The sequence below is a fragment of the Castor canadensis genome, chromosome 4 (genome assembly GCF_047511655.1).
Source record: "Castor canadensis chromosome 4, mCasCan1.hap1v2, whole genome shotgun sequence".
Taxonomy (NCBI): Eukaryota; Metazoa; Chordata; class Mammalia; order Rodentia; family Castoridae; genus Castor; species Castor canadensis.
This window is the reverse complement of record NC_133389.1, coordinates 83,421,173-83,439,958: the sequence shown is the minus strand read 5'-3', so window position 1 is coordinate 83,439,958 and position 18,786 is coordinate 83,421,173. Positions and strand designations below refer to the sequence as shown.

The 18,786-nt window shown below is 44.5% G+C and overlaps 1 protein-coding gene across 2 annotated transcripts in view; it reads right to left on the bottom strand.

Annotated features, from left to right (window-relative positions):
- Positions 1-18,786, bottom strand: part of C4H2orf76 (chromosome 4 C2orf76 homolog) — a 100,178-nt gene that overhangs the window by 10,351 nt on the left and 71,041 nt on the right. Inside the window, exon 7 of one of the 2 annotated variants that reach the window (XR_012447174.1) lies at positions 10,162-10,240. The exons of the other annotated variant lie outside the window; for it this stretch is intronic. The gene's annotated coding sequence lies outside the window, so the exon portion shown is untranslated. Of the gene's footprint in view, positions 1-10,161; positions 10,241-18,786 lie in introns of those variants that run through there. 2 annotated transcript variants of the gene reach the window in all.

The following is an 18,786-nucleotide window of genomic DNA, read 5'->3' as shown; positions in this document are numbered from 1 at the left end:
TTAGGGTGGGTGTAGAGTGGGCTGGAGTGTGAGAGCCCAGTTAGGAGGTTGGTGGGAGCTACAGGCTTTGGGCTGTGCTTCAACAGTACAAGTACAGCCCACATTCTATGCATGAACGGAGTGTCTCAGGATGAAACCCCTTCCTGTGTACAACTTGATATATACCAATAACATTTTTTAAAAGAAAAGTGCAAGAGGAGGAGTCCTCCCAAGGGGTGCTGGTGACAGGCCAAGGGCCAGGGCACGTTGTCCAGACTAAGCTGAGTCTGGCATAGGGCAGGTAAGACAGGTGCAATGCCCAGGGCTTACAGAGCTAGAAACATGGCTGGTACATAAAGATATTCCAAAACTTCTGTGGATAAGTCCAATCCCAAGACAAGTTAAGGTACTCATGACGAATTAGATGTGGAACCTAGCCCTGCCAAACATCGAGATGTATTTTAAATTACACTAATTAACACAATATGGTATAAGCACAGGAATAGATCGAACAGAGAACCTAAAAACAGACCTACACAGATATGGAAACTTGATGCACCATCTTTTATTGATTTTCAGATACACATTTTACCTAGTTCAATTTCTCTGAAATCAGAAAGCCTCTCACAATTGGTCACATCTATCAACACTACTGACCAGGGAGCAGATATTAGTTGTCACGGCCCACAAATACACAGACTAGATTTTGTTCCCCATTGTCATACTCGATCTTTCAGCCAACAAGCAATTTAAGAAATATTAGAAAAAGAAGCAAGAGTCTAGGTGGTTTTCATAGCTGCCATCTGGTAAAATTCAAGAGTGCTCTTCTGGCTGGGCACAGTGACTCAAGACTGAATCCTAGCTACCTGGAACGCGGAGATCGGCAGAGTGCTGTTCAAGGCCAACCAGGGCAAAAAAAAGTTCATGAGACCCCATCTCAACAAATGGCTGGGTGCAGTGGTGACCACCTGTCATCCCAGTTATATGGGAAAGCACAAATAGGAAGACGGCAGTACAGGCTTGTCCCAGGCACAACTGAAGATCCTATTAGAAAAACAGCTAATATTAAAAAAGCTGAAGGAGTGGTCCAAGTGGTAGAGTACCTGCCTAGCAAGACTGAGGTCCCAAGTTCAACCCCCCCAGTACTGTCAGAAAAAACAAAAGCATTTTTACTACAACGTACAATAGAAGCAGTATGAAAGAAAATTCCAGAAAAAAAAAAAACTGCAAGTACTCTTATGAAAACCCTGCATTATTATAAAAAGGAATGAACTATTGATGCATATAACAGCTTTTGTGGATGAACCATAAAAAACTTTATGCAGTCCCAAAAGAGCACATACTCTGTGAATCCATGCATATGGAATTCTTGAACTTGTGTATAATAACAGGTTAAGGGGAAAGAACTCAATTGTAGAGAACATAAAGCCTCACTTAACAAACTGCAAAGTTTGCCTGTACTTTGGGTGTATTGCAATTTAGAATCAGTGAGCTACCAGACCTCTGGACTATAGATCAATGGCTGCCATCAACACCAGGACACAGTCTATATGGATGGGACTGATAAGGCATGCAGCCAGGAAACGCCCATGCTAAGACCTGATGACGTATACAGCAAACTTCACCTCCACTGAGGTACACCCAAAGGTGTAACCAGTCAGCAGAGGACTAAATGACATAAGAGGGGAACATCCTGGGGGAAAAAGACATATAAAAAGGGCACCTGCTCAGGACTCAGCAGAGTGTACTCTCCAACATCCTCTGGTTCATGAGCAACATAAGCTAGCAGCAAGGGACTCTCTCCTGCAGGTGCCTCTCCTTGCCAAAGGATCTCTCCCTGAGTAACAGAGGTCTTGCTGTGTAGTAGCTGACTGCTTCATGGGACTTCCAGGTGGAGCACAAGCCTTACCTGCCACCGTGCTCTGCGAGGCGACCAACCGCATGCCATGACTCCCTCCTGGACCTTGTAAGTGTGCATTTGAAGTGTGAATAAATGTTGTTGCATTGACCCCAGTGCCTGAGTGGTCTTTGAGGGACATTGCCATGGGTTCATTGCCTCTACCCTAAGTCTGATTTGGGCAATATCCCAATTCCACTGTAGGGCTACTCACCTGGCCTCAGGACATAGCCAATTTCCCCCTTGTGAAAAGATGAAGTCCTGTTCAAGAAAGAAATCTGAAAAGAGGCCACCTGTAGGGGGTGGAGATGGACTGGAAATGGAAGGAGGGATCTTTCTAGGGGTGACAGAAGTGTTCTGTATGTTGATAAGAGAGTTCTGGGTGTTTACAATTGCAGACAATCAACACCATGTGTACTTAAGACCTGTACATTTTAACTGTATGCTTATCATGCTTCAAAGCATGGTTTTTAAATGATGTGTCGACAATGCTCTTGATGGAGCAAAGTTTTATATTCTGCGGAAAAACATGAAACCAATAACTCTAAGTCCAAAATGGAGTATCAGAGAGAGTGATGGAAACTCTCTCCTCTGTAACAGTGAGAAAACTAGCAAAAAAATAGTACAAGTCACCTTTTTCTGACTCTGGAAATAATCAAACCCTTGCAACAATCTGGGGAACATTTATTGGTGATAAAATCTGGACATTGGTGACAACAGAGAGCCTGGTGGTGTTTGAACTCACTCCACTCCCATCCCCTTCTCTCTACCTCTGCTGTTGCCTTGGAAACCATCAATGGAAAACACCAATGGCCAGACAGAGTACAGAAGAGGGGTGGGGCCTCCTCATTCCCAGAGAGCCGTGTCACTTGAACTGTGTGATGGTCCCCTGAGGGTCTCAACACCACAAGGCTGTCTTTATTTGACCTGACTCTGAGTAGCCCAGTGAAAAAAGCTTTCCCTGGGGTGGTGGTGTTCTGTTTGTTGGTTTTTTAGACAAGTTCTTGCTAAATTGTTCAAGCTGGCCTAGAATTCACAATCCTCCCACCTCAGCCTCTCAAGTAGCTGAGATTATAGGCACACACACCACACCCAGCCAGGGACATTTGCTGAAAACCATTGCAGGCATTATATAACTGTGGCTGCTGAGATATTTGGTAAGAGTGAGGGCAAACAATGCACTAAGCAGAAAACTTAAAGGGAAAAGCTGGATCACATGATGATCACAGGGTCTTTGAAAACCTCTGAGTGTTCCCTGGAATTCAGAGGAACCGGTGTATGCATAGGGCTATGCCCTGTACACTCCCTCCTACTGACCTTGAGACACTACACAAGCATGGAGTGAAAGCTAAGGCTGAGCCGTCAACCGTCTGACTTTGTGACTTATTTAAACTACTCTGTGGCCAGTACTTAACTGACAACTGAGCCAATCAATCAGGCTTGGGAGCCAGTCCTTTACAACAGAGGGCACAGACTTTACTGAATTAATTCAGGAAGGTCACCAAGGAAACAACAATGAGAAGAAACAGCAACAATAATAAACCACTGGGAAGGGGGAGAATCTTGTCTTAGTCTGTTTGTGCTGCCATAACAAACCACTTGAGACTGGGAAGTGCCAGATCAAAATGCCAGCAGGTTTGGGTCTGGTGAGGGCTGCTCTCTGCTTCCAAGATGGCACCTGTTGCTGTGTCCTCCAGAGGGAAAGACATGTCCTTCCATGTCCTCAGATGGCAGAAGGGCAAGAGAGCCTCTTTTATAAGGGCCTAAAATCACGTTCATGAGGGAGGAGCCCTCATGGCCAAATGACCTATTAAAGACCCCACTTCTTAATGCCATAAACACAGGCCATGACGTTTCAGTGCCTGAATCTGGGAGGGCCAATTTCAAATCTCAGCAAAGCAGATTTCTAGAGTTGCCAGGTTGGATTATTTAAAATGTTGAATACTTGAGAAAAAAAATCAGGAAATATTTAAAGAAATGAGAATGCATCGCCTGTGCACAGGGAGAAAAGCAATTAATAGAAAAACAGCCCTGAAGGAGCCCACTTTGAACTTATCAGGTAGGCTTTTTTGTATTGCAATGCTGAGATTGAACCCGGGGCCTCACACATGCTGGTGTCAATCTACTACAGCCCATAAACAAAGACTTTAAAACAAAAGACAAGTTTAAAGAAACTGAACAATGAACACCTTTAAACACTGAATGAGCAGGAAGCTGGCTCTGACCCAATAGCCCATACCTTCCTCTCCCAAACACCACGTCCCTTCCCGCTCAGTGCCACCTCTGGCCTCTGTCTGTGCTTTTCTAAGCAGTTGTGACAGCCATTTCTAAACATGGCCTCTCCCTTCCTCTCCCTCCTTCTCCACTCTTTTCTTTCATATCACCTTTATTCTGTAGGCTCTCATTCCATCTCCTACACTTCCTGCCACTTTAAAACGAGTGTTTATAGCAGTATTGCTCATAATTGCTCCAAACTTGGAAACAAACTGCATTCTATCAACAGGGCTGTGTGAACCAGTCATACTCTTCAGAGGATGACCTGTTATTCAGCAAGGAAAATAAATGACTGATAGCTCCATGAAACTTAGAAAGATGGTATGGGATGGGGGGAAGGCAAGGACCAGAACACCACATGCCATATGCTACTATTCCTGTAAACCTTGGAAACCAAGCAAAAACTAAATAATGTTGTTTTGTGTGTGTGTGTGTGTGACTTTTAAAATTGTGCTTTAGGGAAGCACAACATTTAGGATAGATTATATCCTGGTTTTGATAGTTTGTTACAATGATCAGAAACAAGTAAATACTAAGCAACATTATTTAGGAAGGCACACATATATGAGTTTTAAAACCATGCTTTAAAAAAATAAGGGAATGATGAACCCCAAATTCAGGCTAGTTTTTATTTCTAGGGAAGCAAGGAGGATGGCTGCTGCACACAAGTTTTTCTCTTAAGCTGTGTGGTGGGTTCATGGAGCACTTTTCATAGTCATGTTTCATAACTGATAAATGTGCTTTCTATGAAGAGTTTATTGGATCTGTATACCAAGGATAAAATTATACTTCCCATTTTATCAGCTATATAGTCAGTCACTCAACGAATAGCTGCTGTGTGCCAGGCACTGTGCTAGGTTCTAGGACATATCAGGGAGCAAAACAGACCCATCCCAGCCTCCCAGGACTTACCACGCTGGGTGTGAACTGGCTTTTTAAGTCTGTAGAAGTTGGAGCTGGGACAACCCATAATTGGACCACCAGTTTCAGGATAATTAGGAAATACCATCTTGGTATCACTTGAAGGAGGTAATTTTTTTAATTAAGATAATTAAGGTGCCTGAAAAGAAGCAGTAGAGACACCTAACAGGTGCTCCAGTCAGGTTGCTTCCACAGAGTTCTTTTTTTTTGAGATGGTCTCACTACATTGCCCAGGCTGGCCTCGTCGAATGCCTGGGCTCAAGTGATCCTGCTGCTAAGTGGCTGGGACCACAGGTATGCACCACTGTGCCCAACTTAATTTATCTTAAGCAACATGATCCCCACGTACATGTGTACACACACAAACACACCAATTCATACAAGTTTATTTCTTCCCTTTGTGTCAGTTAGGACCCCTTCATTTATGAACTAGTGGGTGTGATCGATGGTTGCTGGACTTTGTTAGTGGGTAGGGAAGTACTGCTTTCCTTCTGATGTCTTTCTTGGTGTTGTGGTTAGACGTGCCCTGGAATTCAAGTGTAGAAATGCCTCAGTGTGGTGGTGCTAAGCAGGGTTTGGGTCCTCTTGAATGGATTAACCCCGTTCTCAGGGAACGGGTTCGCTCTCTTCTCTCACACATGCCCATTTGTCCTTGTTCTTCAGCGATGAGCCCTTGTCAAAAGCCCAGCAGAGGCAGTCACCAATCTCAAATTTTTCAGTCATCCCAATTTCAGAGGTTCAATAAACCTCTTTTTTAAAAAAAATAAATTATCCAGGGTCTGGATTTCTGTTACAGCAACTGAAACGAGCTAAGACACTTAGTAAAATAAAGAGCTTATAAACCTAAATCAGCTTTATTATTTTTGATAAATACTTAATTACTTAAATCCCAAAGTCTGAGAATCATGGCCCAAAGTCATATTCTGACTCAACACTTTCTTTTTTGGAGACAGAATACTGGAAAACTGAGTTCCCTTTCCAATGCTAAGTAGTTGGGAGTGTAACCCTGGTGGGTAAGACCTCACTTGTCTCCAGTCCAACACCACCCTGGGGAGGACACAGCTTAGCTCAGCTTCCTGACCCGCAGTGGGGCTGAGGACCACCCCCTTCGCTGTCATGAAGATATAGAGACCATGGTGCTGTCTGACTCATTTCCTCGTGCCGAGTAAGAGCAGCAGTATGTGTGTACATGTGTGCGTGTGTATGTACAGGTTATTACATATACATGGACTCCTGCCAGATGTCTCCATTGCAGAACCAACCCCACAACACACACACACACACACACACACACACACACACACACACACACGGACCCCTCTGCAGAGTGAGCTCTGTCCATGGCCAAGTGCTGAATCTGCTCATTCCTTCTTCGTTCTGTGGGCTGGTGTGGCTCAATGCACTCTGTTTGGTTCTCCACCATACCTGCCATTTCCACTGGGTACTTACACCTCAGTTTCTTCACATCAGTGTTTCCTTCAAATCGACTCCCCCCCCACGAAAACCACAAAGCCTGGAGATGCATGGCCTGGGTCACAACACAGCTTCTGCCCCTTCCTAATCTGGCTTAACCCCCTCGTGCCTCAGTTTCTCCATGAATAAAATAAGGGTGATTGCAAGTCACACTGTCGAAGCTTTTGATAGCTTATGAGCATCATAGGAGTTTCTCTTCGTAAACTGCTTGAAACAGACAGACCTTTCACAGAGGAAGTGCTATGTGTCTGATACACATCTCTAACAGAAACAGAAACCTGTATTCCTTGCTGTAACATCTTAAAACAAATGCAATCCTGAAATAAAAAATTCAGTTATTTAAATTTATTGAAAATTAAATTCTAGTTGATTATTTACCTGCTAAAACACTTGGTAAACATGTAGGGGTTTGCAGACATTTTTTAAATTCTTGAATTAGCACATACTAATGGGGAGATTTATTTAATAAAGGGATTTCATTGTGCTAATTCCATACATGCATACTTGTTCTGTTTAAAAAAAAAAAAACTAAAAGAGAAGACGAGTGTAGCTCACACATGTAATCCTAGCTACTCCAGAGGCAGAGATCAGGAGGATTGAGGTTCAAAGCCAGCCCTGGGCAAATAGTTTGTGAGACCTTATCTCGAAAATACCCAACACAAAAAAAATGGCTGGCAGAGTGGCTCAAGTGGCAGAGCGCCTGCCTGGCAAGTGTGAGGCCCTAAGTTCAAACTCCAGTACTGTCAGAAAAAAAAAAAAAACTAAAACAGGGAGAAGGAGGTTACTGGAGTGTAGGGGTATACCAGCCTCTCCCCTCAACTGGAAGATGCAAAATGACAGCAACTTTCTCACTGTGCTACCAACTAAAATCATTCCCAGGCCACCAGAAGTGGACTATACATTTTTCTGGAGAGTTCTGGAAAGACCATTAAGATGTAAAAAGTCTGGGAAGTGAGAGGTGTCCCAGGTAGCCCATATAAATGAGAAATGAAAGCCGGCGTCCTGTGCAGATCTATTTATCACAAACTTCCCTGAGTGCAGAGTGAGATATCTTACACTGAGAGCCTGCCTCTAGTGCAGCCAATCTGTTTTCACTCTGAATTGAAGCTGTGTTGTCAGAGGCACTGCCAGGATAGGACTGTCACTCACCAAGCCTCCTTCCTGTCCTTGATCTAGGGGTGACTCAGCACTTCCCTGGAGGTGACTCCAGGTGACAGCCTGCAGCCTACTGCCTTCCATCCTCTTCCACCGTGTTTCAGTTCTTCATTTTCATGCATTATTCCCTCACCCCCTTAGACAGTGAATGGGTCATAGATTTGGGATATCAGAGCCTCTGAGCATCCTGCCTGGTGGCCCAGGTTACAAGCACCTGTGAAGTGTCAGTCTCCCAGGCCCTGATGGGCAGGGGGAGCACCCCAGGCTCCTCCCTTCATAAAAGGATTAAAGGCAGAGCCCTGTCCCTAGAGGGCTCCTGCCACAGAGCCATCAACACACAATTCTGCATAATCACTTCAATACCAGAACAACACAACTGGGAAGGGAAGATTAAAAAGTAATCCAGATTTCATAGCACTGAGGACTGTGCTGAAAAGGGAAATCAGATAAAAGCATTAAACCCAGCACCCAAAACCCCAATTTCACTCTTTTAAAACCTCAAGGCTGAGCCGGGAGAATTAGAACTTCTCAGAGTCCCTCCTGGAAGAAGTGTCCATTTCTGAGGATCTCTCTTTGAGGCTGAGTCTGGGAGAAGCTGTGAAAGCTGAGTTGCCTTGGGAAAGAGTCTGGGGTCGTTCACAGTTGGGGGGCCCTGGTTAGTGTACCCTCCCCAACCTAGGAAGTCTCTCTCCAGGTCCCTTGGTGGGATGCCCAGCTATCTGGGGGATGCTGGGACCATCTCTTTTGAGATAGTGTGTGGATGCCTGTGATATCTCACAGGAGTGGCTTGGGACAGGGAGCTAAGCATTCAGCTTTCTCCAGTGGCCTCCTCATTGCCCTACCTTTGTGGTTTATATAATGCGTTGGCAGGGGAAAGCTTCAACACCTCCCCGCTCCCCACCCCCACCCCAGTGCTGCAACCTCCTCTCCCCTCGCAGCTGGGCGCTCAGCCCAGGGTCTGCGTTGGTTCCAACTTTCTCCTCCCACCACACCCCATTCTTCTGCACCTGTCTCTCCCCCTTTCTCTTCTCCGTGTCCACTTCTACTTTACAATAAAGGCCCAGAGAGAGAATTTTTTTTTTTCTGTTTTGATACACCACATCATCAAATCCAACAGTCAGAACTGGGGCTTTGACCATGGGACTGAATTTTGGGCCCAGGGGCTTCCCAGAAAGTCCAGCATGCGAGTGAGCTTCCGCAACCACAGGATGAAAGAAAGGACCTAGACTTGAGGAGCGAGGGGGAGGCCAGCTCCCACCCTGCTCATCTTGAAAAAAAAGAGATGGCAGGCCCCAGGCCCTCCTCTTAGAGTCACATCTTTTTCACTTTTCAAATTCTGAGGTGCCCAGAAACTTTGGTGGCTTACCAGAATCAAACTCAGTTGTGTGTCCTCATTCTTCAGAGTCAGGACAGCATACCTTGCTAACCATGAGGCAGGTGTGTCTGTGCTGCCCATGGCAAGAGCTCCCTGTCCCTTGCTGGGCTGTGCTATGGTCAGGAACCAGGCCAAGCACTCCACAGACAGCCCGATATTCAGCACTGACACCACGAAGTATGAGCCAGTAGCCTCACTTCCCCAAGGATGAAAAAGGGGCTCAAACATTACCCAGAGTTTACAGAGCACCTCCACAGCAGGGCTTTAGTTACTACCATAATTTCTGCATCATGTGTCATTGTGCACACAGGGTCCCCAAGAGAGGCTTCAATAGATGACTAGCCCTGGATGATTCTGAGCTAGGTGTATATTGCCAAATTACCTCCTCCCCAAAATATGGCTCCAGATTGCTGCATGAAATATTGATATGTATCAGGCCATGATTATTTTGTATACTATTCATCCACCCTTTTTCAGTTTAAACAGTTCAAGTATTCTGATGTTTACATACAAATTCAGAGACAAAAATTTTTTTTAAATAAATATATCATTGATATTTGTCAAGAAAATGCTATGGTTGACAACATTCTAAAGGGTTGGCCCATAATTTCATGTGAACAGATTTAGATTTGAATATCTACAGGTAGCAGAATGTGAGAAACCTAAAATTTGAACACATTTCTATGATGGGGACTATAAGAGACCGTGGGCAGACTCACCTGTCTGAGCTTTGGTTCTCTTACCTGTAAGGAGGGGGCACAGTATAGATGCTCCTGGGTGGCAGAGGAGATCTGATAAGGACATACAGAAAAAGTCTCCCACAGTCCTCACACTCCTCTAGTTGCTTTCTCTGGTTTCCTTAAATAGGGAAAATGGATTTATTTACACGCCCTTACTAAAGTCTTAAAAATTGAAAATGTAGTCAAATACAAATCATCATAATAAAATTATCTACTGTGCATAAAATCCTGTGAAAAGAACGACACAGTAACTACCAAGTGACATTTTATTGAACATGATATAGTGCTATGGTCTCAGTACAAAGTGACCTTAACTGTTTCTAGATTCCTTCCTTATTTTTACTGCAACAAATCACAGGGTGAAAGAAGACCTTCCTCACGGTCACGCAGCTCAGGAGGGCTTCGTGCAGCTCCATGCAGGCACCTCTGGGGACGTTGGAGCAAAGTCTCATTAATTGGTTTAATGAGGCTCCCCTCTACCCAGGATCTGCCCTGTCTCCCTTTTCTATGTGTCAGGTCCTCCATAACTGTCATCTCCTCTGTCTTTTGTATCCCACCCCTCACACCCAGTAAACCCAGGCCAACAAATAAACTATAAAACAGGAACGCCCATCCAACATTGTATCAGAGCATGTAGAGAATCTGTACACAGCAGAAATTGTGGTCCTAGCTGTGAGGCACACATCATCTTGTAAGCAATTTGAGCAGAAGCTGAGTTATCTGGATATTAGTGCTGGTATCTGAATTTCTTAATATAAATTCTGGAAAGCCCAGGAAATTTTGGAAAAGTATACAGTGCCTCAGTAAGAGTCAACCCACTCATTCACATGCAAATAAATAAATCCATGCATTTATTAACTCCCAATAGGTGCCAGGTAGCAGAGATACATCAGCAAAGACTTGATCCCCAAACTCAGGGAGAGCCCCCTCTCACTGGGAAGACCAACATATAAAAATCAAGGAGGACTGGGTGTGTAGCTCCACGGTAGAACCCTTGCCTTGCAGGTTCCCCAGCACTGGGAGGTGTGTGGGGTTAGGTAAGACCACAGCATATAGCCACACACTAGCCAGGTCAAGGTGATGACCCAAAGGAGTGCAGAGTTCAGTCTACTCTCCATTAGCCAGTAGGAGGGGTGGGCAGAAAAGGTCTTAGGGACACGAGCCTTGGCAACAGCTCCCAAGATGAAAGGTGAATGGTGACGGGGAGGGGGTGGCAGGCAGAGCATTCCAGAGACCAGAGGGAGAAATCTGAGGGATGTGGGGGGCGGTGTGTCCAGGGGGAAAGGTGGAGGACTGTGAGAAACAGATAGGAAGAGCAAAAGTGGGCAATCTGGCTCATTGTTAGCTAGATTGTTCATTTTATCCTGAAGGAAACAGGGATCTATCAGAAGGTTTTAAAGCAGCAAGGGTAACTAGCCACCAGTGACTCATGCCTGGAACATTAGCTACTGAGGAGACAGAGATCAGGAGGCTCAAGGTTCAAAACCAGCCCTGAGCAAATAGTTTGTGGAGATTCTCTCTTGAAAATACCCAACACAAAACAGGGCTGGTGGAGTGGTTCAAGAGGTAGAGCACCTGCCTAGCAAACATAAGGCCCTGAGTTCAAACCCCAGTACTGCCAAAAAAAAAAAGAAGAAGAAGAAAAGAAAAGAAATAAAACAGGTAGGGTCAGAGTCAGACTTGCATCCTTAAATGACCTTCTGGCAGCAAGCATGAAGGATGGACTCTCTGGGTGAGAGTCTGCAGCGAAGGACACCAGACAGGAGAGTGTCTCAGTGGTCAAGATGAGGAATGAGGAGGCCCAAACCAGGACAGCAGTGGAAAGAGAACAGGGCGGCACGTTCTTGGGAGCATCAATTGCAGCAATTCTGAGCAGGCTTATGAGGAGGTACCACAAGAAGTGCAAAGCAAAGGGGTATGTTTACTGCAGCTAAAACGAGGAGCTTGTTTCTAGTAGCCCTGGGGAGGTGAGGGAATCCCCTCTGCCCATCACAGTCCTCCTGAGCACTGGTTATGAGCAGGCTCCATCCCTTACCCTCGGGCAGGTCACTGTACCTCACAGAGCTTCACTCCTCATCCCTGGAATGGCGACAGGGTATAACAGCACCTGCTTCACAGGGTGCTCATGAACTTCGTGAGTTCATGAGCATGTGCAGTTGACCCTCTGTGTCGAATCCGTGGATTCGACCAACCAGATGGAAAATATTCGAAAAAAACTTGCATCTGTACTGAATGTGTAATCTTTTTTTCTCGGCATTATTTCATGAGCAGTAAGGCGTAAAGCACTGTTCACATAGCGTTTCTATTATGCGAGGTACTACAGTGACCTAAAGACGGTTTACAGCATAAGGGAGCGCGTGTGTAGGTTAAACACAAACACTGTGCCATTTTGTACGAGGGACGTGGATTTTGGATTTGGGGACCCATGGGGGCCATGGAACCTATCCCTTGTGGTTACTGAGAGACAGCTGTACAAGCAAATGCATTAGTGAGTCCTGGCAGAGTAGGCACTCCACAAATGCTGCCTGTTAAGCCTCAGTTTACCTTTTGAAGGCTTAGCCTCTCCTGCAGAGCTTGCTTGGAATTTTGAAATACTGTTTCTGTTGCTAATGGAATACATAATAGGAATGATCACTAGCCAGGAACTAGGCAGATAGATGGCCCACCTCAGCCCTCACCACATCCATGTAACAGGTTCTTGTTCATTTCCATGAGCAGGACCCAAGAGCCACCTCTCACCCAGCATCCCTGCTGGGAGGGCCTTGTACCCACTGGGTGCACAAGCTGCAGAAGGCCATTTGAAAGGAGAGCTAGTCATATGGGGGCTTTTTGATGAGGTCAGATACGCATTTTGAAAAATGGAAATCTCAGGTTTTGTTCACTAGAAGAAGGGGAAGAACGGTGTTTAAGATCAGTGAAGGAGACACGGTGTTGGTTCAAAGATGTTGGGATCGATCTTGATTACTTGAGTTTTTCTCTGAATAAGTTTGTAAACTGATATGAAGTTCTGCTGGTTAAGAAGGCAACTTCCTCAGACGCCTTTCTAGAAAACAAATCCCTCCTCACTCCTGCAGGAGGTCAGATATGGACAACATTCTATGCATTTTGGGGGGGGGGGCTGTTTTGTTCTTTTTGTTGTCATTTTGGGATTGGAGTGTGTTTCAGTGCTGGGCATGGAGCCCAGTACCTCGTGCACACTAAGCAAGCGCTGTGTTACTGAGCTACACCTCAAGTCCCTACCGGTGTTCTTCTTCTTCTTCTTCTTCTTTTTTTTTTTTTAATAAACAGTTCTTATTTAAATTCCAGTGTCATATAATAATAGAGTTTCTCTTCAGTTAGTTAATTTGGGAAAGTGATATGTGATATAGTTATACATATATGCATTTCCCTTAAACATTCAAAACCAATGGTTCAAAACTCATGTATGATGACAGAAATCAGAGCAGAGGCTGATGACGTAGGGGCAGGGAGGGAGCTGAAATGGGCACAAAGGAGATTTTATGCCCTGCACCAGGGTTGGGATTGGATTGCACATGTGTGAAAACTCTAAGAACTGTAACTTTAAGAGTTTTGTGGGTTACTGTATGTAAAGTATTCTTTGAGTTTTAAAAGAAGGAAGAAAACATGCAAGCAGATCTCTGGCTAGACATGATAGACCAGCCCTGTTCGTTTACATGATTCCTTCTGGAAATCCCACTAGGATAAGAGTAAAGGGATGGTACAGGTATACACCTATAGAGACAAGGGATCTGGAGGAAGGATGCCAGTGCTAGGGCTAGAACCCAGGGCCCTAGTGTGTGAAGCAAGTGCTTTACCTATGAGCTACATCCCCAGCCCTCAAGGCAATTTGTGAAAATGGACAGGGACTGGAGGAGCCAGAATTGACAGAGCTGAGAAAGCACCAACTCCGATGCAGCCAGAAAGCTGACCAATGCATGCTCAGAGTCCCGGATGCTCAGGCTTTTCCTGAGCCACAAACTGCAGAGTTATTCTCTGGACTCTGGGAGCTGGAACGCACTGGAGAAAGTGGGTAAAGCTCAGGCTTAAAATAGGAGTTCATGTTGCTTCCCTCATCCTGCTGTAAATAGGAGTTCATGCCCTGACCCCGATCCTGCTCTCAGAAGACAAAATGATAATAATAATAAATAATAATAAAATATAAAAAAGCAACAACCGCTCTCTAGAGAAACTGATTAACTCCACAAAATAATAATACTCCCAGATGTGAACATTTAAAGTCCACATGACCATATCCTAGTCAGGATAGTTTCATTTTTACCGTGAAAACAAATTAATTCTCAAATCATCAGAGTTTATTTCTCCCTCTTGCCTAGGTCAGCCTCAGACTATGCTCCTCCTACCTATGCCTCCACGTGGTTGGGATTATAGGTACATGCCACCATGCACAACTTATTGTTTGAGATGCAGGTTTTGATAATTTTTTGCTTGGGCTGGCCTCCAACCACAACCCTCTCAATCTCCACCTCCTGAATAGCTGGGATTACAGGCTTGAGAGAGGGAACTTTATAGCTATGAGTGCCTACATTTAAAAAATGAGAGAGAGATCTTAAATAAATAAGCTAGAAAAATAAAAAGCCAAACCTAAAATTAGTAGACAGAAAGAATTAATAAAGATCAGATTAATGAAATGGAGACTAAAGAACAACACAAAGGATCAGGGAAGCACAGAGTTGATCTTTTGAAAAGATGAATAAGATTGGCAAGCTCTTAGCCAAACCAACCAAAAGAAAAAGAGAGAAGACCCAAATTAATAAAATCAGAGGCAAAAGGAGGAATATTACAAGAGATACCACTAAAATTCAGAATACCATTAGGGAATATTTTGAAAATTTGTTTTCCAATGTATTAGAAAATCTGGAAGAAATGGATAAATTTCTAGACACATATGACCTACCAAAATTGAACCTACAGTATATAAATAACCTAAACAGATGTCTAACAAGCAATGAGATTGAAGCAATAATAGTCTCCCAACAAAGAAAAGTCCAGGACCAGACAGATTCACTGCTGAATTCCACCAGACCTTTAAAGAAGAACTAACACCAATGTTCCTTCAACTATTCCATGAAACAGAAAAGAAAGAAATGCTACCAAACTCATTCTGTGAAGCCAGTACCACCTCAATACCAAAATCAGATATGGACACAGCACAAAAAGAAAACTACAGACCAATTTCCTTGATGAACACAGATATAAAAAAAGCCTCAATAAAATTCTTGCAAGCCAAATTCAACAATATATTAAAGAGATCATAAACCACAATCAAGTTGGTTTCATTTCAGGGACGCAAGGATGGTTCAACATGCAAATAATAAATGCAATCCAGCATGTAAGGAGAATCAGGGACAAAAATAACACAATAATAGATACCAGAAAAAAAAAATGACAAGATTCAGCATCCCTTCATAATAAAAGCCTTGAAGAAACTAGGAATGTAGGTTCATACCTCAATATAATAAAGGCTATATATGACAAAACTGATGCCAACATTGTACTGAATGGGAAAAATCTGAAAGCATTTCCTCTAAAATCAGGAATGAGAACAGGGCTCGACTCTCTTCACTCTTATTCAGTGCAATGCATGAATTCCTAGCTAGAGCAATAAGACAAGAGAAACATAAAAGGGATGCAACTAGGAAAGGAAAAAGTCAGATGTTCCCTACCTGCAGACAAATATGATCTTATACTTAAAAGACCTAAGGAGCCCTGCCAGAAAACTCTTAGATCTGATAAACACTTTCAGCAAAGTAGCAGTACACAAAATCAACATACAAAAATGAGTAGCTTTCTATATACCAGAAAAAAGCATGCTGAGTAAGAAATAGTGAAAAAATCCCATTCGCAATAGATTAAAAAAATGACTAGTAATAAACCAATCAAAGAGGTGAAAGATCTCACAATGAAAACTATACAACTCTGAAGACAGAGATTGGAGAAGACTCTAAAAGATGGAAAGACCTCCCATGTTCATGGAAGGGCAGAATAAATATTGTGACAATGGCTATATTGCCAAAAGCAATCTACAGATTCAATGTAATCCCCTTCAAAATTCCAATGACATTCTTCACAGAAATAGAAAATTCATAAACATGATACCAAGTTGGCCCAACATAAGATTTAAGGAAGGACAATGTAGCCTCTTGGGTTATTTACCAACAAAAAGGATAATAATAAAAGTAGCAAAAAGAATGAAATACTACATTTATGAAGTAAATTTCCTATATATTTAAAAAAAAATCTAATTCCAAGCCCCACTCTGGCTTGAAATTCAGCCTGGGTCATAATTGGACCTCCCTATCTGCCTGCACCTAGGGTTATACAAAGTTCATGGGTAAAGTATTCCAGGAGATCTCTTGTCTCCATTTACAGGCCAGGCCTTCACCCTCCCAGCTGTGAGGAAGCCCTCCAGTCCCTAGTCCTGCTCTCCCTCCCCTCCACCTCTGTCCATCTAGCAAACTCCCCCTGACTGGCCAAGACCTTCAGGAAAGGCTAAATTTACTTTCAAACTGTTTTCCACAACTAGGCTCAGACAACAAGAGTCCAATTGCCATGGAAGTTGGAGGGGAGAAGACAGAAGCACATGGAAATTGTTGTCTCGATAAGTCACTCTGTCCCCTTGATCTGACGAAGGTCACCTGGACCTTTACCCAGCATGTCTCAATACATTTCCATTAAACTCAGAGAACTTGAGATCACAGAACAGGCACTAGGTCAGGCAAGTCCCTTCATCCGAGGCAGGAAGAATTTGGAGACTGGGGAGCTGGGGTGGGCTTGGCATTGGGTACTCTTCTTTGTGTGTGGGGGGGAGTTGGGTTTTTCTTTTTTTGATAGTACTGGGGTTTGCACTCAGGGCCTTACGCTTGCTAGGCAGGCACTCTTACCACTTGAACCATTCCACCAGCACTGTCAGCATTCCTATTCTCTCTCCTTTTCAGTTCCCATGCTTACCCTCTCCCACACTAGCCCAGCCTGTCCTCCCACCTCCACCTGGAAGTGTCTAGCAGCTGAGGGGCATGACTAAACACTGTGGGGCACTGGCAGGACTGGGGACTGAATTTAGACACCAAGGGAGTCCTCAGAGCTATCACAAGACTGTCACCTCCAGCTCTGCTCCTAGCCCCAGTTCAGCCCTCGGCCCTCAGCCACTGTGAGCTGACCCACACAGAGAACCCAGGAGGTGCAGCTCTTCACTGTGGCAGATCTAGTTTTATTCTGTTTATTGACTGAAAGTGAAATTTCTTAATTTTTAAAAGAATCTGGAAACAAACACAGGGTTTTGTACACTATGAGAGTGGCACTGCCCAATCCTATGTAAGAATACCCAGCTTTCAGAAGGAAATGAGGGACATCCTCTTCTGAAAAATAGTTCCTACATCCCTGAGGTGAGGCTCCCTGTGCCCCTAAGCTCTGGCACTCTGCAGAGGGTCACCTTTCCCTGTGCAAAAGCGTTGCTCCCCAAGCCCTCTGCAGAGCTGAGCGGATTCTCTCTGGGGCTGGTTTGGGAAAGAATTAAGCATCTCCCCTGGACCAAGGCAAGGAGGCTGCACACACTGCAGTGTACTTGGAAGCACTTCTTGTCGTCTCTCCGTCCTCAGCTCCAAAAACTAACCTTCAGCCACAGCACCAAAAAATAACCCCCAGTAAAGCTCTGAGGGCTCACACCTATAATCCTAGTAACTTGGGAAGCAGAGATCCGGAGAATCACAGTTCGAAGCCGGCCCAGGCAAATAGTTGGAGAGATCCTATCTCGAAAATATCCAACTTAAAAAAGGACTGGTGGAGTGGCTCAAGTGATGGAGCATCTACCTAGCAAGCGGGAGTCCCTGAGTTCAAACCCCAGTGCTGCCAAAGAATAAAATAAATAACCCTCAACAACTCAGCAGGGGCATGCTCTGAAGTGGTGGCATGTCATTGGTATTCTGGAAATAAGTAAGGCAGCAGAGGTACAACTGAATAAAGTTGGGCATTGGCTATAAAATTATTGGGCACTGATTTTTGTTCATTTTTATTTTTTCTTGTGCTTGCTACCACTTGAGCTACATCTACCCGGCTTTTTACTTTTGTTTTTGAGATGGGGTCTTGCTAACTTTGTCCCAGCTGGGCTCAGCCTTACGATTCTCCTGCCTTCTGGTCTGGGGAGTAGCTGGGATTATAGACCTGGACCACCACACCTGACTTGACTTTTAAAATAAACCAAAATGTTAGGAGTAGCTATCCTACTTTCCCTTTTGTGCACTCGTACAACATGCCACACCATTTCCAAGCTGATGGCTTTTGCTTTCAGCAAAAGGACTCCAAGGCTGACTTGCAGATGGGCAAACCCACCCACCAGCAATTGTCACAAAGAAATGACTCACCACTTTGCCTCACCACCATCCAGGCCTTGGAAGACTCTGCTGCCACCTGGTGGCTGATGGCTTACAGATGCGAGCTCATTTCCCTCACCTGCCACTGCCTGGCCTTTCTTCTATGCTAAGAACCTTGGCTATGAAAGGTGTTATATTAGAGAAGCAGCGGCTCTGCACAATCTAACGATGAATGGCTGGGCACTGGCCAGCTGGGGCTTGGGCAGAGATCCAGAAAAAGTCGAACTGCAAAAGCTGCCTTCGCAAGACTGCTCAGATAACCTCTGCATCTGTTCATGCTAGCACTCCACCCTGGTCTAGGCCCAGAGAGCACAGGGGTGGCTGCCTCCCTCCAGAAAGGAAATTTACATTGTCCTGCTGTAAAGGAGCCCATTCATCCCAACTAGAAAACATTGCAAGCAGAAGAAAGGAGATGTGTAAAAGAAATGTGTCCTGTGCTCAGGGCTACCTGCACCCAAGGACAAGGCACCTGGGGAAAGGAAATGGGAGGGGAAGGAAGGGAAGGAAACAAGTCCTTGCTGAGTCCTGAGAGCACAGCAGGGCTGTGTTGCCGGAGCTGATGGGTGGATAAGAATCTGCAAGCAG